Source organism: Ranitomeya imitator, chromosome 3, assembly GCF_032444005.1.
Source record: "Ranitomeya imitator isolate aRanImi1 chromosome 3, aRanImi1.pri, whole genome shotgun sequence".
In the NCBI taxonomy this organism is placed as follows: domain Eukaryota; kingdom Metazoa; phylum Chordata; class Amphibia; order Anura; family Dendrobatidae; genus Ranitomeya; species Ranitomeya imitator.
In genome coordinates, this window is record NC_091284.1 from 606,076,664 (window position 1) to 606,098,398 (window position 21,735).

The 21,735-nt window shown below is 39.8% G+C and overlaps 1 long non-coding RNA gene across 1 annotated transcript in view; it reads right to left on the reverse strand.

The window, feature by feature from the left end:
• Positions 1-5,556: 5,556 nt before the first annotated feature.
• Positions 5,557-21,735, reverse strand: part of LOC138672231 (uncharacterized) — a 394,653-nt gene continuing 378,474 nt past the window's right edge. Inside the window, exon 3 of the long non-coding RNA XR_011319658.1 lies at positions 5,557-5,710. This is a non-coding gene — a long non-coding RNA (uncharacterized lncRNA). The remainder of the gene's footprint in view (positions 5,711-21,735) is intronic.

A 21,735-nucleotide genomic window follows, 5' to 3' on the forward strand; every position in this document is an offset into this window, starting at 1 on the left:
CGGTGTGTTCCACTCCAAGGTGTTCCCCAGGTTTCGTCTACATTGCTTCGGTCTTCCGACTCTCGTTTAGTAGTTGTTGAAAACTACACTGCATTAGGCCTGCACATTGGGTATGGGGTGTAGAGATGGTGTGTTCCACTCCAAGGTGTTCCCCAGGTTTCCTCTCCATTGCTTCGGTCTTCCGACTCTCGTTTAGTAGTTGTTGAAAACTACACTGCATTAGGCCTACAAATTGGGTATGGGGTGTAGAGACGGTGTGTTCCACTCCAAGGTGTTCCCCAGGTTTCCTCTCCATTGCTTCGGTCTTCCGACTCTCGTTTAGTAGTTGTTCAAAACTACACTGCATTAGGCCTACAAATTGGTTATGGGGTGTATAGACGGTGTGTTCCACTCCAAGGTGTTCCCCAGGTTTCGTCTACATTGCTTCGGTCTTCCGACTCTCGTTTAGTAGTTGTTGAAAACTACACTGCATTAGGCCTGCACATTGGGCATGGGGTGTAGAGACGGTGTGTTCCACTCCAAGGTGTTCCCCAGGTTTCGTCCACATTGCTTCGATCTTCCGACTCTCGTTTAGTAGTTGTTGAAAACTACACTGCATTAGGCCTACAAATTGGGTATGGGGTGTAGAGACGGTGTGTTCCACTCCAAAGTGTTCCCCAGGTTTCCTCTCCATTGCTTCGGTCTTCCGACTCTCATTTAGTAGTTGTTGAAAACTACACTGCATTAGACCTGCACATTGGGTATGGGGTGTAGAGACTGTGTGTTCCACTCCAAGGTGTTCCCCAGGTTTCCTCTCCATTGCTTCGGTCTTCCGACTCTCGTTTAGTAGTTGTTGAAAACTTCACTGCATTCGGCCTACAAGTTGGGTCTGGGTTGTAGAGACGGTGTCTTCCGCTCCAAGGTGTTCTCCAGGTTTCCTCTCCATTGCTTCAATCTTAAAGCTCTTGTTTAGTAGTTGTTGAAAACAGCACTGCATTCGGCCTACAAGTTGGGTCTGGGGTGTAGAGACTGTGTCTTCCACTCCAAGGTGTTCCCCAGGTTTCCTCTCCATTGCTTCGATCTTCTGGCTCTCGTTTAGTAGTTGTTGAAAACAACACTGAATTAGGCCTACTAGTTGGGTTGGGGCCTTCTATCTGTGTCTGCCGCTCCTTGCTGTTCTCCTACAGTGAACAAAGCTGTGCCGCCGGTTTACTACTGTTGCCAATTTTGAACTGCATTTAGAATACTTACTGATTTGGGCCTACTCTCTGTGTCAGCCTCTCATTCCAGTTGTCCTCCACTGAACAAAACAATGCCCCCTGGTTAGTCCTGTTACCAATTTTGAACTGCATTTAGCCCACTTTATTCTTTGGGCCCATATCTGTTTCCCCCTCATCCTGCCGATTGCCCAGCCAGTGATAGATGAGTCTGCTGGTACATTGACCCATAATGCAACATTCCCCGTGCACGCTACACTGCAAGATTGTGACCCTGCTGAAAGTCAGGTCCCCCTTCCCGCATACCATACCACCTTACACGGGGACAAAGAGGAAGGTGCAGATGAAGGTGCAGGTTCCTTCATCAGGTGGGGGGAGGAATACTCGTTGGCGACGTCACTGGCACAGGGCCCCTCATAGTACGCAAAAGTGTTGCTGCCGGTGGGAGGCGCCCCCGCCGTGCAAACACACCGCTGTACTTTGAGGGGCCCTGTGCCAGTGCCAATGCCAACGAGTGGGCCCCCCCTGCTTGCTCAGGATCACAGCACTTGCAAAGTTGAAATACATACCTCTCCCTGCTCCACTGCCGTGACGTGGTCCAGATTTACTGGGCACACTAATTACTTGAACCAGCCCTACCCCCCACAACTTTAGCAAATGACCCCCAATTTCAAATGCCTTCCAATTATTATAAGGTAAATTTAGATTGACAAGCTTCAGTAGCAAGAATGGATGTTTTTGCCAATACAATGGGCTCTGTACATGTTTTCCTGGCCTCTACTCACTGCCGACTATGCTCCCCCATTGACTTGCATTGGGTTTCGTGTTTCGGTCGATCCCCGACTTTTCGCGATAATCGGCCGATTCCACTCGACTCTACTTTTGAGATAGTCGGGTTTCGCGAAACACGGCTCGACTCTAAAAAGGTCAAGGTCGCTCAACTCTAATCCCATGATCTCCACATATTGTTACCTCTTTATAAGTTAGATTCAAATTAAAAGGCGGGCAACAATATTATTACAAGGGATGGAAGGCCTCTCATATGATGAGATGTAGGAAAAGTTGGACTTTTTTAGCTTAGAAAAACGATGTCTCAAAGGAAATCTTATTTATATGTATAAATACTTGTGTGGTCATTACAAAGGACTGGCACACGACTTATTCCTTCCATGGACCATAGTAAGGATTAGTGAGCGATTCTGACACTTAAATAGAAAAGGGTTCTTTACAGTTACAGCAGATTGTGGAGTGCCCTACAACAAGAGGTAGTAATTGCAGACACAATAACATCTTTTAAAAAGGGTTGGGTGATTTCCTCAGTACACATAACATTGTGAGTTATAGATAATTTAGTGCCAAAATGTTTAATTGGTGGAGAAAGCTTGAACCTGATGTACATAGATCTTTTTTTCAACCTTTGTAATGATGTAACTTTGTAAGGTTGCAAAGGTCTTTTACCTATCCAGAGATTTTTCTTGTGTGGCACCTTGTTAATGAGACACCTTTTTATAGAACCAGCTGATAATATTTTCCACTAAGTCACAAGGTTGCTTTATAATTACTGATAGATTTCTGCTGTTGTCATGACTCTCCATGGCTTTTTGCAGCTCTTTCTTCATGTGTTCAATACTTTTTCCTTGTGTCATTTCTCATTATTACATATAACTTAATTTATGGACATCTATGATTATGATTTCTCTGTCTGTGTGGATTGGATGAGTTGTTACTGAAATTTGGTGATAATTTAATGTCTATAGCATCTGTAGAAAAATATTTACTTAGAAAATTGGTGACGTGTTCAATACTTATTTCACCAGCTGTAATTCTTTCATTATCCATTATTGTGTACAAACCACACAAGGGACACTTGGCTTTATAGGCCATCCTTTAACCAGGGCTACTTGTCCATAGGCCGTGTCTGACATTGCCCCTCAGTAAACAGGACTTGATTATACTGGACACAGCCCATGGGCAAGAGAGAAGCTGTTCTTGGTTAAAAAAGCAGTCACTTATTACCTAACATTGGAAAGACCCTTTAAAGGGAACCTGTAACCAGGTTTGGCCGATAAGTGATATTATGGCCACTGCCTTTCAGGGCTGATATACAGCATTCTATAATGCTGCAAATCTGCCCCCAACCCGACCTGTAAGAGAAGAAAAATAACTTTTATTATACTCGCCTGCAGGGCGGTCCGGTGCAATGGGCATCGTTGGTCTTGGTCTGGCGCCTCTTTTCTTCTTGTGATGCCGCCCTCCTGCTTGCTTCATGTGGATTATGCGTCTCCTCGGCATCGCGCTGTTGAGGGCAGCGCAAAGTACTGCAGTGCGCAGGTGCCGGGAAAGGTCCAGCGCATGTGCATTGCAGTACTTTGCTCTGCCCTCAGCAGGGCAGATAAGTACGCCTGTGCAGGAGCGCTGTGCTGAGGAGACTGTGTGGATGACAAAGGGATGCGCCATTCACACGAAGCAAGCAGGAAGACAGGGATCGTAGGAAGGCAGGAGGCAGGGAAGTTATGTTTCTTCTCTTACAGGTCAGATTGGCAGGCAGATATACAGCATTATAGAATGCTGTATATCAGCCCTGAAAGGTGATGGCGTATCTCTTATCGGCCAAACCTGGTGACAGGTTCCCTTTAAGCTTTATTATCCACTGCTCGCAGCATAAATAAATAAAAAATGAAAATATTGTAACACATCCTTTGTTTTTTGGTTACATATGAATATATGGGTAAGATATGTTTGAACCTATATCTATTCCTTTATCTTCTTGTCTATGCAAAATGATCCAATGCTATTGGAGTCTGCAACTGCCTTATAAATGCAAATGTAAGTAACCAAGAAGCATTTTCAAGGAAAACATTACAGTTTTATTACAGCTATAAATAGCAGACAAGCAACTACAGTTTGAATCAGAAAGAGTACATTAGTTGCATTTTATGTGATGGGTCTTTTCAGGGCTAGATGCCATCTATCCTTTCTTGAAACACTTTGTGATGCTTGCATGAATTGCTAAATTCATTTATTATGCTTACGCGACAATGCAGCTATTGTGAAGGAAATGGCTGCTATGCATCCACTTTGGAGCTGGTAACGAGTGCTGCTATGCGCCGGGAGAAGTTTACGTTTCTGTTATGTGTACATTATTTAGATTTGTTGATGAAAGTTTAAGCAAGGGAATGTGATTAAATACATGTGATCAAATATCGATTCCTGCTTAATATTCCACTCAACATTGCTCGCACATAGGCTTAAATGGCCTATAAAGCTTTCAAAAACAAATGACTAACATACCTGCTTAGCACTTTGCTTCAGATGTTCCCTAACTGATGATCCAAAGTTTTTTTTGCAAAACAGACACTTCTACAATGTCAAAATGATTGTTGGTTATTTTTGGAATATCAGAGCAGCGGAACAGTTCCTAAATGGTAGTTAAGTGCTACAGATCGCCTGTTGTACTTCATGGCTCAGCGATCCATGTAGTTTAGGATAGGTAATAAGATGTGTTTGGTGGGAGTCCAATCCCAGGAATCTCCACTGTTCCTAAGAACACTGCTCTGAAATGCCTCATCACAATGGAGGGGCAGCTGCACAAATGCACCCCCTACCCCCCTATTCATTCTCTACGAGACTTCTGGAGATAGCTTATAGAATAGTGATCAGTCTAAATATCAGGATACTAACTACCGTATTTTCCGGCGTATAAGACGACTGGGCATATAAGACGACCCCCAACTTTTCCAGTTAATATATAAAATCTTTTCAAAAGTCGGGGGTTGTCTTATATGCCGGGTGTCGTCTTATAGGGTGGGTGCGGAGCAATCTGCGGTCGACGTATATAGTGGGGGGGAGTGGTCCCGATGACGAGGTGAGGGAGCGCCTCACCAGGAAGGTGTAAGTGAAGCAAACTATCAGCGTCTGGGATGCCAGGGTTATGCAAATAAGAGAGAGAGAGCGGTGCTGTGCCTAGAAAAACACTCCTCTTTCACTAATCTGGCTCACCCTTGTATCGTATTATCTCCTTCTCTGCCTCTGCTTCACTTACACCTTCCCGGTGAGATGCCCCCTCACCTCGTCATTGGGGTCGCTCCCCCCACAATATGCGGCAACCGCAGATTACTCCGCACCTGCCCTATAAGACGACACCTGGCGTATAAGACGTTACCCGACTTTTGAGAAGATTTTCAAGGGTTAAAAAGTAGTCTTATACGCCAGAAAATACAGTAGTTATCTGTGATTGAAAAGTATTAGTTAGGACACTTAAAGGTCCACTCCTGTTTTGTTAGCCCAAATCTAGTTCTTCTAGGGTAGCATGCAGCAATTAACTGTGAATACCCTCTTAACTGGGTTACTTACAGTTACAGTGTTATATTTATTGTCATCAGCCATGGTGAGATCTGCTTCCTCGTCTCTTTATTCAGAAGAAACTCTCCCTTTACGTTTCTACAACAAACCGTGGTGCATTACTCTTCTTACAACTCATCAGCAAATCTTCGAAAGTTGTGTGGGGGATATTGCTGAGAATACACAATTGTATGCAAATAAATCACAAGGAGTCATCATGGAATCTCATTACTCAAAACAGTTGCCAAAAGCACTTTAATGTTAAGATCATTTTGGATTTAATTTTGCACCTATGAAAGGAGGGGTGGGTTTTCAAAATGGCAAAGCAAGTTAGTGAGTCTGATCAACTTGGAATTTGTAGGATGAGATTCTGTTCTTGATAAGGAGTTATGTTGACCAAAATTATGCGCAGGCAATGGAGAAGTGACATATCTTACTCTAGTTCCACAACAGTCCTGCCTGACATTGCTGACAATTTTTCTTACAATGAGGGTAGGGTGAACTAAAACCACAAGGTGCCAGAGATAAAAAATAAATTTGTGATTGCTCTCTTGTTTTGCCCATTGATGTCCTGGATAGCTGACAGAGTAAGGGTGCCGTCTCACAGTGCCATTTTGATCGCTACGACGGCACGATTCGTGACACTCCAGCATCGTAACAATATCGCTCCAGCGTCGTAGACTGCTGTCACACTTTGCAATGTACGACGCTGGAGCGATAATTTCATGACGTATGTGCGATGTAAAAGCCGTTGGTTACTATGCGCACATCGTATACAATATCGTGCACACCTTTGTTACACCATGCGATCATGCCGCCACAGTGGGACACTAGACGACGAAAGAAAGTTTCAAACGATCTGCTACGACGTACGATTCTCAGCGGGGTCCCTGATCGCAGGAGCGTGTCAGACACTGCGAGATCGAAACTATATCGCTGGAACGTCATGAATCGTGTCGTCGTAGCGATCAAAATGGCACTGTGAGACGGCACCCTAAGACTACGGTCACACTATCAGGATTTGGTCAGTATTTCACATCAGTATTTGTAAGCCAAAACCTGGAGTGGGTGATAAATGCAGAAGTGGTGCATGTGTTTCTATTATACTTTTCCTCTGATTGTTCCTCTCCTGGTTTTGGCTGACAAATACTGATATAAATACTGACCAAATACTCATAGTGTGACCATGGCCTAAGGGTCACTTTTAGTTTACTTTTGTAATGTTCTTTTAGTATCCCTCTAGCGAAGTACTAGTAGGTGCTAGTAGGGTTTTAACCAAGGTCACTGCAGTTTAGTCTGCCTGGGAATGCAGCCTCAGTTACCGGCAGTAACCTCGATGACGCCACCGCTGCTCACTGATGCTGCACCCACATCAGCTCATTCACCAGTGGTTTTCAGTCTGGACAGTCGCATCTTGGCACCGTCTAGGTTGAAAACTGTTTATCGCTCAGACATGGATTACGGCATAGGACAGAACGTTGGACAGGTGAGGTATATTTTTGTTTTTCATTTTTGTTTTATTATAGGAGACAAGGGATTCAGTGGAATTAAGCATTAGGTGAATATAAACTGTGTTTGTTATTTTTAAATAAAAAAGTAAAAGTGTTTTATTTTATTTCAAATAAAATACTTTTTTTCTGAATGTGCCTTTATTTACCATATACCTATAGGATTAGTAATGGATAGGTGTCTTATAGACACCTCTCCATTAGTAATCCATGGGCTTGATGTCACCTGACAACACAAAGGTGACATCAATCCTACAAATATGAACCTCACTTGCCACCACTACAGGGCAAGTGGGAAGAGATGGGCAAAGCTGATGGCTGCTATATTTAGGCTGGGGGGGGGGGGCAATATCTATGGCCGCTTACCAGCCTGAGAACACCAGCCCCCAGTTGTCTGCTTTAGCTTGGTTGGTTGTCAAAAATTGGGGGGGACCCCACACCGTTTTTTAAAATTATGTATTTACAGCGCAGGTGTCGGCTGATGAATACTCCCATCAGGTACTCCTGCTCTCACTATTATTAGCAGCAGTGGGTGTCAGATAATGGGAGCAGTGGTCCCATCAGCTGATACCAGTGACCAGAGGTAAACTTTATACCTCCGATCACAGCTGCATGCTCACACTGTCTTTTGACAGACTGGGAACCGTGTCTGTCTGACCGGTGGTGATGATTTTACTACCGATCAGAAGTGGTTTTCTGGTACCCGAACCTGAACTTTTTGCAACTGTTTCGGACGAACCCGCCAGAGCCAAACATCCAGGTGTCCGCCCATCTCTACTTGTATATAGGCAAAATTTAAAAAAAAAATGTAGAAAAATATATAATTTAAGTAAACGAAAATTGATTTTTTCTATTAAAAAATGTCAGTTTCATTTAAAAAGGAAGCAGCTTGTACACATTCTTTTCAAATTGTCATGTATTGGTACTCCCAGAATCATAAAAGCTATGCACTTTTGAGGGTTATATACCAAGGAAATATGATATCGAAAGGGTATGTGCACATATTGAGGAAAATGTCTTCACCTTTTCTGCATATCTTGGCAGGAAAATCACAGCTGCAAAAATGCATGTTTTTGACATGATTGTGGTGCGTTTTTGATTGGTTTGAGTTAAGTAAATGGTGAAACACACAGGGCAAAAACACAAAGAGAATTGACATGCTGTAGATTATTTTTTTCTCCAAATCTGCAAGTCAAAAAATACTCAACTTGTGCATGACACTTCAGGTTTCTCATTCACTTTGTTAACATTACGTTTTGCCATAACCAATGACCTGCTCTCACTGCTCTGGCTTCAGAAGTGGTGTACCATGCCTCCCTGCAAAGTGGGACAGGAACTGGGGTTGTGGATTGGAGTGTTTCTTGTGCTCCAGCAACAGGCGTAGTCACGAGGGCCCCACCGCTTTGGCATCTGCAATCAGCATCATCAGCACTTCCGCTTACCGGTCCCTTACCGCACGCTTTACGCATTTTGTAAATGCTAGGTCTCTTGAAACCAAGTTTATTATTACTAAAGAAAAAAAAATTAGTCACTTGCAGCAATCAAAGAGGTTTTTGTGAGTTTACGTACCATAATGGAACAGAAAAAATGCAAAAGTGTATGGATGACAATCAAATTCAATCCACAAAAATGTTTCAATGCTTTTAGAGATCACAATAATGTTCACAGACCATGTAACACTGTATGTCTGAGAAATGGAAGTCTACAAAATTTTTACAAGATTTTTTTCAGGCTATATAACATAAAAAAGAACCTCAAAGCACATAATACTTGATGGATCAAAATATTTTCAATGTTTCAGCCCTACAAAAAAATGCAGCTATATATTTGCCAGCGGACTGCACAGGCCTAACTCATGTCAACAGACTGGATTCTATCACTCTCCTTGCACCTGCGACTTTCTCTCCCTCCTTCAGCACCAGTATCAACACTATAGGCCTCTGAATCGTTATACTGTGTATTCAGGCTTAGAAAAGCACTCTATTGCTCCAGTATGAAGTGTCTCACAGCAGTGCAAATGCGTCAGTGTGCTGAGACGGGTGGCGCCTGTCCTTTTATAATCCCTGATGATGTCAGAAGGCCAGCCAATCACAGTAATGCCACAACCAAGATGGCTAAGGCATTAGAGTGACTCACATACAATTCCTGAATGCTTATTGGCCGCGTAACAGGTGCCAAAGATGCGAGGCAAAGATTCGAGACATCGAGCACCAACCATTACTTTTTGAATAACGAGCACATCCGAGCACTGTGATACTCGAATGATAACCGAGTATCACGGAGCATGTTCGCTCAACCCTATTATTTACAGGATTAACATTTAATATCCCAGTAGCATTTATATAACATCTTGCAGAGACTATTCCATGTATAATACCTCCGTGTTGAAGTAATCTCTCTGCATTATTATTTTTGTTGTGAATTGATAAATTTATAGTCATCCAAAGAAAAGGAGATAGGAACAACTGCAGCAGATTTGTATAATGCAGAATTCTGTATGCAAAATGTATGTCTTAAATGAGACGCATTACCAATAAATAAAATAGATATATAAAATATGGAAAGTTTGGACTACAATGAATACACACAGTAGTTCTGTAATTGTCTAATAGCAAATATACAGTTCCCAATTCTTCTAAGAAAGGGGATATTTTTCTATCTATTTTCTTATGCAAGCTAATCTGAAATGTTGATATTACTCGTGCAGCCAAGGCAATCTGCTTCTGTCTATTAGGTTGTGTATCAAGATGCAAAATAACCCTGTTTAGCCTTTCTGCACTGAAATTATTGGATCGCATTCATTTTAATGCTTAGCACATCTTCATTAGTTTTTCTGCAGCTCTCTTTTTAAGGAAAGTATGGAAAGCAGAGACGACAGAAATACAATCCTCCCTATATAAAAGATTTATGAAGTAATAATAATAATGATTAAGCACATTCATTTTAAAGATATCGTAAATTACGGATTTACTGTTTTATTCTGATTTACTATATTTTTCTTTGGTGAAAAAACTTAAATAAAAAAATGTGAGTATATGATAAGCAAAATGTGAGGAAAGGATAAATTACTATCTGCATTTCTGTGAATACAAATGAAAGAGCAAACTATACACGGATATAGTTACATACTTACATAGTTATTAAGGTTGAAGGAAGACTATATGTCCATCTAGTTCAACCCATAGCCTAACCTAACATGCCCTAACATGTTGATCCAGAGGAAGGCAAAAAAAACCCATGTGGCAAAGAGTAAGCTACCTGAAACATCAGCAAAAAAATGTATTTGTGTCTCCAAGTCTAAAATTGTATGGGTTGAATAGGTTTTCCAGGGATAAGACATTACTGTCTTTCCTCAGAATTCCTGTCTTAGAGATGCACACTCAAAAAATAGGTAGTGGTACTGGCTAGACTGGGATCAGACCCAAGTAGTAAGGCATATAATATACAGCCTCACTCGTGAGGGTTTTTTCAAAATATATACTTTTTTATTATTCTGCACACAAGTTCACCACAGTGATAAATGACAGTAGAGTGATTTGTTTTTTATCTGAGCGATTTTTTAACGTTTTGACCTGAGCTCAGGTCTTTCTCAGATTCGCAAGTGTGAGTAGTAGTACAGATCAGCCGGAGATAAGCTGGTCCCTCGTATATAGCAGTGAGCTTCCGGTGAGAAGGTAAGCACATAAGTTAATATATTGGTGGTAGTGGGTTGCCTGGTAGCATCAATGGGGCCTGTGTCATCAGGCAATTCGTATGATGTCCACGTAGTGTGCTCTGCTTTCACTGTTCCACACACTGTGTGGACATCATACGAATAGCCTGATGACACAGGCCCCATTGATGCTACCTGGCAACCCACTACCACCAATATATAAACTTATGTACTTACCTTCTCATTGGAAGCTCACAGTTTATACAAGGTCCCAGCTCATCTCCAGCTTATCTCTACTACTACTCAAACTTGCGAATTTGAGAAAGACCTGAGTTCGGGTCGAAATGTTAAGAAATCGCTTAGATAAGAAACATTTGTCACTCCTGTCATTTATCACTGTGGTGAACTTGTGTGCAGAATAATGAAAAAGTATATATTTTGAAGGAACCTTTTCGAGTGCAGCTGTGTATTATATGCCTTTCCCCAGAATGGGTGATTTGTGTGTTCCAACCATTGGGACCCACACAGATCAGCAGAATATGGTGGGTCCTAGTGCAACATGGAGCAGTCGCATCAATGTTTAGGCTAGGTTCACATTGCATTACTGCAATCCGTTTAGCGCATACGCTAACGGAATGCGCTAACGCAATGTACAAAAAGGGATTGTGTTTAGCGATCCTGCTAGCGTAGATGCCCGATCTGCGCTAGCGAGAACGGACCCAAAAACGCTGCAAGCAGCGTTCAAGGTCCGTCAGAAAATAACGGGACATTGCTAACGCATGCCAAAAATGGCATACGTTAGCGATGCGTTAGATACATTGTGGTCAATGGGTGCGCTAACGGATCCGTTACATAGCGTTAGTTGCGCCATGTAACGGATTGCGCCAGCAGACACCCACTAACGCAATGTGAACCCAGCCAGGGTACACAGGTACGATGCTGTAAAGTTGCCTTCAAGTGTTAGAATGACCTAACTGCATACAATTGAGTTACTTAACCTGTTTATACAATGAAAGGGTCACTGACTGGGTTTCAAGGAGTATGAGCCACCTCTACTTAGAGATCTGGAATTGCATTAGTTTTTAAACTCCAACAATATTGACCTCGATGACCTAAATAATTTGTGTACATACTATATTAATTTATTATGTTAATATACCTTTGAGAACATTTTATTCTATTATTTTTTTAACTAATTTTTAGAACATACAAAAAAAGATACCAGGACTTTTTGTAAACTATTTTTTTATGAGCAGTTTTGAAGATTGTAGTGAATTTTGTACATACAATGCATATAGGAAGAGCATACTGTAGACCTTCATTTCCCCAAGACTCCTTCCATTTGTAGTATCATCTTTTGAATATAGTTATGAAGAGATCATAAAAAAGTTGATCATCCTTCAGATGTACAGTAGGGTTACTCGGTAGACAAATAGTGAAACAATGCTGCCTTACAGCCTTACTGGCAATGGGACTATAGGAAGGAAATAAATGTATCTCCTCCCAGCAACTGCTGGCTTTCAGTCATGGGAGCGTGCACAGAGTGGCTACACTCATCACTCACTATACTGGGAGTGGCGGCTGTAAGCTCACTCCAGCACTTTGATTGCCAGCTTGCTGTGCCAACTGGCTGTTAGGCCGGGGTCACACTCACTCAAGTCTCTCCCATCAATATCTGGCACTGCTGCAGGACCAGAGTTGGAGGCTGTATTTCTATGCAGCTTAACGCTCTGGTCCGAACTGCTGGTAGCAGTGCCCGAAATTGATGCGAGAGACTTACGTCAGTATCTCGCATTGAACTCACAAGTGTGACTCCCGGCCTAAATCAAAGTGTTGGGTCATGCTTACACCCACCACTCACAGAATAATGAGAGCTGCTGTGAGCAGTGACTTGAAGACACAAAAGAGAATAGTAAAACCAAAAACACTCAGTTTGAAAAAATGTTGCAGTAATCCGCAAGTGCTAGTAAAAGATGTAAAAAACAGGGTATTTGGTTGATACGTTTTTTGCAAAAAATGTATACTAAGCTGCTCTACCAATCTTCACGGTATACCCTTATCAGAGCAGTCCTAACTAATGTATGCAATCCCTATCTGATGTATTTAAAAACCTGATCATCTGTATATAACCTGTGTGAACAGGGTTCAGAGAGGAAAAATCCATGTGTGCATACAGGGTAGAACAGCTTTTGTGCAGATAGCCCAAGAGGAGTGGTGGAACTCCCCAGTCTTGTAGACACAAGAGAACAATTATGGAAACAGGAACACATGGGCTACTTGCACAGTGAACAAGTCTGTATGATCATGTTCACACACCACCAAGAAACCTGAAGACACAAAAGAGAATAGTAAAACCAAAAACACTCAGTTTGAAAAAATGTTGCAGTAATCCGCAAGTGCTAGTAAAAGATGTAAAAAACAGGGTATTTGGTTGATACGTTTTTTGCAAAAAATGTATACTAAGCTGCTCTACCAATCTTCACGGTATACCCTTATCAGAGCAGTCCTAACTAATGTATGCAATCCCTATCTGATGTATTTAAAAACCTGATCATCTGTATATAACCTGTGTGAACAGGGTTCAGAGAGGAAAAATCCATGTGTGCATACAGGGTAGAACAGCTTTTGTGCAGATAGCCCAAGAGGAGTGGTGGAACTCCCCAGTCTTGTAGACACAAGAGAACAATTATGGAAACAGGAACACATGGGCTACTTGCACAGTGAACAAGTCTGTATGATCATGTTCACACACCACCAAGAAACCTGAAAACACAAAAGAGAATAGTAAAACCAAAAACACTCAGTTTGAAAAAATGTTGCAGTAATCCGCAAGTGCTAGTAAAAGATGTAAAAAACAGGGTATTTGGTTGATACGTTTTTTGCAAAAAATGTATACTAAGCTGCTCTACCAATCTTCACGGTATACCCTTATCAGAGCAGTCCTAACTAATGTATGCAATCCCTATCTGATGTATTTAAAAACCTGATCATCTGTATATAACCTGTGTGAACAGGGTTCAGAGAGGAAAAATCCATGTGTGCATACATGGTAGAACAGCTTTTGTGCAGATAGCCCAAGAGGAGTGGTGGAACTCCCCAGTCTTGTAGACACAAGAGAACAATTATGGAAACAGGAACACATGGGCTACTTGCACAGTGAACAAGTCTGTATGATCATGTTCACACACCACCAAGAAACCTGAAGACACAAAAGAGAATAGTAAAACCAAAAACACTCAGTTTGAAAAAATGTTGCAGTAATCCGCAAGTGCTAGTAAAAGATGTAAAAAACAGGGTATTTGGTTGATACGTTTTTTGCAAAAAATGTATACTAAGCTGCTCTACCAATCTTCACGGTATACCCTTATCAGAGCAGTCCTAACTAATGTATGCAATCCCTATCTGATGTATTTAAAAACCTGATCATCTGTATATAACCTGTGTGAACAGGGTTCAGAGAGGAAAAATCCATGTGTGCATACAGGGTAGAACAGCTTTTGTGCAGATAGCCCAAGAGGAGTGGTGGAACTCCCCAGTCTTGTAGACACAAGAGAACAATTATGGAAACAGGAACACATGGGCTACTTGCACAGTGAACAAGTCTGTATGATCATGTTCACACACCACCAAGAAACCTGAAGACACAAAAGAGAATAGTAAAACCAAAAACACTCAGTTTGAAAAAATGTTGCAGTAATCCGCAAGTGCTAGTAAAAGATGTAAAAAACAGGGTATTTGGTTGATACGTTTTTTGCAAAAAATGTATACTAAGCTGCTCTACCAATCTTCACGGTATACCCTTATCAGAGCAGTCCTAACTAATGTATGCAATCCCTATCTGATGTATTTAAAAACCTGATCATCTGTATATAACCTGTGTGAACAGGGTTCAGAGAGGAAAAATCCATGTGTGCATACAGGGTAGAACAGCTTTTGTGCAGATCGCCCAAGAGGAGTGGTGGAACTCCCCAGTCTTGTAGACACAAGAGAACAATTATGGAAACAGGAACACATGGGCTACTTGCACAGTGAACAAGTCTGTATGATCATGTTCACACACCACCAAGAAACCTGAAGACACAAAAGAGAATAGTAAAACCAAAAACACTCAGTTTGAAAAAATGTTGCAGTAATCCGCAAGTGCTAGTAAAAGATGTAAAAAACAGGGTATTTGGTTGATACGTTTTTTGCAAAAAATGTATACTAAGCTGCTCTACCAATCTTCACGGTATACCCTTATCAGAGCAGTCCTAAATAATGTATGCAATCCCTATCTGATGTATTTAAAAACCTGATCATCTGTATATAACCTGTGTGAACAGGGTTCAGAGAGGAAAAATCCATGTGTGCATACAGGGTAGAACAGCTTTTGTGCAGATAGCCCAAGAGGAGTGGTGGAACTCCCCAGTCTTGTAGACACAAGAGAACAATTATGGAAACAGGAACACATGGGCTACTTGCACAGTGAACAAGTCTGTATGATCATGTTCACACACCACCAAGAAACCTGAAGACACAAAAGAGAATAGTAAAACCAAAAACACTCAGTTTGAAAAAATGTTGCAGTAATCCGCAAGTGCTAGTAAAAGATGTAAAAAACAGGGTATTTACAAGACTGGGGAGTTCCACCACTCCTCTTGGGCTATCTGCACAAAAGCTGTTCTGCCCTGTATGCACACATGGATTTTTCCTCTCTGAACCCTGTTCACACAGGTTATATACAGATGATCAGGTTTTTAAATACATCAGATAGGGATTGCATACATTAGTTAGGACTGCTCTGATAAGGGTATACCGTGAAGATTGGTAGAGCAGCTTAGTATACATTTTTTGCAAAAAACGTATCAACCAAATACCCTGTTTTTTACATCTTTTACTAGCACTTGCGGATTACTGCAACATTTTTTCAAACTGAGTGTTTTTGGTTTTACTATTCTCTTTTGTGTCTTCAGGTTTCTTGGTGGTGTGTGAACATGATCATACAGACTTGTTCACTGTGCAAGTAGCCCATGTGTTCCTGTGAGCAGTGACTGTAGCCTTTCCTGCACACCCTCATGACTGAAAGCTGGCTGCTCTTGGGAAGAAATAAATTCATTTTCACACTGTAGCCAAACTGACAGTGAGGCAGCCATGTAGTATATTACTGCAGGTAAATTGCAATTTACAAGGTTTCAGGTTCTGTTTAACAGTAACATTTTGTCAAAGCTGATTTTTTTATTTCATATTCAGGGATATACAGAGATTTATGGATTGCTTTTAAATATGACTATAAATCATAGTTTCATATATTCTGGTTGTAATAATTAATAATTAGTAGCTCCATATGTCGTGCAATATTTTATCGACATCTGTGCTCATTTTCTAGTGTTAAGTAGAAGCTAATAGACAACACATAACGTCTACAGGTTCACTATCAAAGTCTAGAGCCTGTCAAAGTGGAGAAGCACTGGTAGATTTTAAAGGACTGAAAATCAATTGCTTTCAGTGGGATTTTTTATGCTTTAATAAATGTGGCGTCTTTCATGTTCCAGTTTGCCCCAGATTTAGAGCCAGGAGAATGTGATGAATGGACCCCTAATGACTTTGCTTTCTATCCTGATGCTCTGCAGGGAAATTGTCCAAGATGTAGATATGGCAGTGTGGATGAACTCTGCAGATTGACACAGATTGGAAGGGATCTCTGTGCAGGCAGACTGTGCATTCAAATCTTCAGTGGTATCATTTAGCTGTGTGCTGTATTCGACATGTACACATTCATTCTCTAATCTATTTGAAACACATCATATTGATCCTAATAGTAAAACAGTGAAGAAATAAAATTATGCATTTCCTATACTCATTTACACACAGGGGAAATCAGAATGCAGAAGAATATTCCATCAGGCCTTATGTTATAGCTTATAGAAGTGGAAAAACTAAATTGTGAGTCTGTACGGAAAATTGTGAAATATTTTTATATTTGCATTTATTTATTTTTATTTCGATAACGAAGAACTAATTTATGCGTGTACCAAGAAATGCAAACAACAAATAATATACATGCATATATACAGTATACATACAGTATGTGTTTACTGATATGTGCTCAAGTCCCTTCCCAATGTCTCTCCATTCTTTGGATGGATATTGAACAGCATTGTAATTCCATAATAGATCAATAACATAAGTACCTCGGCAGCAATCTTTGTTTAGTCGCCATAATTAGATGCTAATGGGACTATAATTTCCACTGCAAGCAAAAACAATAGATTGCAACTTTGACTTACACTAAAATCTTTGCTGCTAATCAGACCCATTATTTTCTGTCAAATAAAGATGCATGCTTAATTATAAGAAGAATAAATGTTTTGCTAAGCTGCCGCTACTTTACTCATTCTCCTCAGCCTTAAACGGGTCTAGTTAGACGTGGTAATTTTCTTTTTTAATTATTTTTCTCATTAAAAGTATTTTACCCTCATGAAAGTCAATCTGTGAGAGCATTTCAAAGTTATCATTGAAAAAAATTATATTTTAAGATGTAAGGCAATGATCGTAGTCTTTAAAGGGAATCTGTCAGGAGGTTTTTGTTATGAAATCTGAGGACTGCATAAGGACGGGGTTGAAAGACTGAATGCAACCAGGTATCACTTATCAGGTTGTGTGCTCTTGTTTATTTATAACTAGGACATTATCATTGTTGTGACTAACTGCTGCTTTCTAAGGCATCTGACTTTGCCCCTCCTATGATAAGCAGCTCACTGTCCATAGACAATGTACATACATAGCTGGTGTGGGCGGGGTTAGCTTTCTCAGCTCTGCTGCATTCTGCATGTAAGAGCTCTGATTGTGTCAGAACTGTTGCACCTTGTAAACTAAGTGATACATCGCTGCGTTCAGGATTTCTTTTCCTACATTATGCTGCTCTCAGATGAGGTTACAAAAACCTTGTGACAGATTCACTTTAATAAGTTTTTAAAGTGCAGTTTACCAGGTGAGTTTCCAGGTTGATTTTGAAAGCTTTGAAGGTGGGTTGGTGTCAGATCAATTGTGGTACTCAACTCCAAAGTGTGGAGGAGAATAGGAGATATTTGGGTGAGAACAAGACGAGAGGAAAATTGGAAGGCCCTGGGAGGACAGTCATACCAAATATGGAAAGGTATAAGGATATTAGGTCAGAAATGTATGGGGGATTGGTTATGGATAGCCCTATAACTGTTAGGATGCTTAACTGAATTTGATGGGCAATGGATAGCCACTGAAGGGATTGCCAGAGGAGAAACCAATAGAAAAACAAGGGGAGATATGCATTATCTCTCATCATTGGGCCTAGTCGGAGGATGGAAGCCACAAGACTAAAAACTGCCCTGGTCTATTAAGAGAGGACAGGACTGGGCACGAGCACTCTTTTATATACATATACATTGGTCAGATAGGTAAACTATGTTTGTTAGGAATTGTATGAATCTGCAGAAAGTTGCATCAACGCATTTTTGCTTTAGAAACCTTTTTTTATTAAAGTATGTGAGGCTATGGAAGCTAAAATATGTATCTGAATTTAGAATTTCAGCCACCACTATCCTATGTGCAACAAATACAGCTGCATAAAGGAATTTCTTCTATTGAATAATGGAGGATAATTTAATATTACAGAGGGATTTGTGGAGGCTGGAGGCTTGATCAAGAAATGGCAATTGAAGTTTAACATAGATAAATGTACGGTCTGCACTAGCGCTGAAGAAACATATTGTATATCTATATACTAAGTAGTAAAACCTTGGGTTTAACTGTTACTGAAAAAGATTTGGGTGTATTTAGTGACTAGTGCCAGGCAAATAAAATCATGGGGTAGATTAAAAAAGACATAGATGCTCATGACAAGAACATTGTATATAAAAGTGGGGAACACCTCCAATAAACTATAGAACATGTAATTTCACATGATATGTATATACATGTCTAATATTTTAATTAATTTATATCAATAAAATGTTTTGGTTTTGGTTCTATTGTAAATACAAGTAAGTCATTAGTGCTGCCACATTTAGAATACTGTGTACAGTCTTTGTCTGCATTCTATAAGCTCATAGCTGAACTAGAGAGGTGCAAAGAAGAGCGAACAAGGTTGTTAAGGGAATGGATAGAGTGAAATACCAAAACAAGTCATCAAACTTGGGGCTATTCAGCTTGAAAAAACAAAGGCTTGCGGACGATTTAATTACAATGTACAATTACTGTACAGTATATGAATGGACAATACAGAAACCTTTCTAATGATCTTTTTACACCCAGGTCAGCGATAATGATAAAGGGCATTCTCTAGGGATAGAAGAACGAAGGTTTAACTAGCTGAGGTCAGTTTACTCCCGTTCCATACTAGGTAAATTTACTTTTTTTTCGTACATTCAGTTTCAATTAATATTCAAAATTTTGTCATCCACATATTCAAATTAAAATATTATTGTAATACTCTTTTTATTTTTTTTTGCCATTATACATTTTTATTTTTTTTTATTACCACAAAATACCACTGAAATACATTGCAAAATTAGTTCCCTTTTCTGTAATAATTATTTCTATATATATATATATATATATATATATATATATATATATATATATATATATATATCGCATACAATTTTACAATTTTCAAAAGATGAGAGGCTGGTAACAGAATTTGGGATTGGCAGCAGCTTTTTTAGGTTTTTCTATTTTTTTATTTATTGATTATTTATTTATATTTCATTTATTTCACACATTGTGCCCCTTAAACGGTGATAAAAGACCTTGTAGGGGCAATTGAATATAATAATACATTGTATTTATTGCTGATTTACCCTGTAAATTGGGTTGATATATTAGCCCCAGTTACAGTAAAAATTAAGCCTCCTGGCTGTATAGCAAAGCTGACTGTGTCTCCTAGGATCCAGCAGCTCTTGCTCCCAGCCTACACCCAGCAATCACATGAACACTGGGTTCGGAGGAGGAAGCACTGTCAGTGTTGTATATACAGCCATTGGGAAGACAGAGACAACAAATTTACAGCTGCTATACTCTACAGTGACATTTTAGAATGTCAATGTAGAGTATGAATCAGATAGCCTGGAATGTTATAGTCTTAGAGCAGTTCGCCAGTAGTTAATGTTGGAATAGTGCATATGATTGTAAATATTGCAACAGCTACTATTTACTACTGCTTAATAGTGCACGAGTTTCTGTCTCCAGCAATAGTGTAGTGTTATATGTTGCAAGTAAAGCAATGTTAAAAAAAAAAAAACAGGAAGTTCCTGTTCACTGTGTGTGTAGCTGGAGCACATTTAACTTTCACTTTGCAAGCTGACAGACAAGATGATAAGATCCTAAGCAAAAGAAATACCAGTTGTAAGCTGTTATCTTTGTTCCTGCTGAATAAATATGTATTCAATGTTGAATGGCTGGACAGTACAGAGATTAATCCGCTGACAACAGTTAAACATCATCACAGACAGAGATTCTTAAGTGTAAGAGCAGTGAGAATATGAAACTCTCTGCCTCAATATGTTATGGTGGCTAATTTAGTTAAAAAGATCAAGGAGGGTCTGCATGATTTTCCTGAAAATTTTAATATTGCAAGAAATATAAATTACAAGTATAATATTAGGTTTTGGAGATTAGACATTGATTCAGGGACCTTATCTGATTGTCACATCTGAAGTTGTGAAGAATTTCTCTTCGTTTTATGGGGCAGTAAGCATCTTCCTCTGTATCGCCATGTTAAGGTATAGATTGAACGCAATGGACGGAATTTTCTTCAATGGTAAAACTATGAAACTATATATTGTATGCAGTTGTTGAAAAGTGATAATAAACACAATGACATACAATTAAAAATGTGCAACATTGGAAGATATATAAAACCATCGATTATATGAATTTTGAATTGAATTAATCTATACAGACTATGGTTAAATATTTTGAAGATGACAGATGACACCACACATCAACAGCTTAACCCCTGTGAATTTAGGCCTAAAAAATTAAAGGGCATGTAGGATCCAGCTGCACTTTGTTCTAAATAAAAACAGATATACAATACCCAAATAGCACAATAATGCACACAACTCTAAAGTATAAATTACCTCAAAGAAAAAAGAGATGAGGTACAAGAATAAAGGATTAATAAAAAAAAGTTTTTTGTTTTTTTTTAAACATGAGTAAAATTAGAACATTCCAGAGCAAAATAGAAAAGTAAGTGCTAAATCAGAGGCTGATGGTTACCTTTTTTTGCATTTAGTATTTATTTATCCATGTGGACTAGGACTTTAATTGAGTCATAAGATGATCTAAGGTCTCCCTAGACTGGATTTGCAGCCTCTGATTTAGCATTTACTTTTCTATTTTGTTCTGGAATATTCTAATTTTAATCATGTTTAAAAATAAAAATCATTTTTATAAATCCTTTATTCTTGTACCTAAGCATTTTTTTCTTTGAGGTAATCTAAATAAAAACAGCCTAGAACAGATGAGAATAGTGCATGATCAAAATTGAGGCTGTAAAATGAAGAAATGGCTGGATTTTACCCGCCTTTTAATTTTGTAAGCAAAAGTAAATAACAGATAAAGCTGTTAGATTAAGTGCACATCTAAAGAGGTCACCTTGTCATTGGCAGATGGGCTTTCACCACTTTGACTAATAGCCTCAAAGTTATATTTATAGCATGTGTAGCAATAATGCAAATCAAAATTCATACTGTAGATGAAATAAGTATACAACACATTGCCAATTTTCTAAGTAAATATATTTCTAAAGGTGCTATTGACATAAAATTCTCAACAGTTGTCAGTAACAAACCATTCAATTGTAGTGGACTGGGTAGTGGAACCACTGTACTGTGATCCGAGGAAAGCCTGGAGGGGCACAAGTAGGTGCCTCACCAAGTCCGACCTCAGATGCAAGGAGAAATGAGGGAGGTGGGACCAGGTGCTACAACAGGACTGACCTCAGGTAGATGGCAGCTGACTCCCAAGGGACAGAAGGCAGGAATGGCCAGGGATGGTAAACTTGGCAAGCACAGGTGGG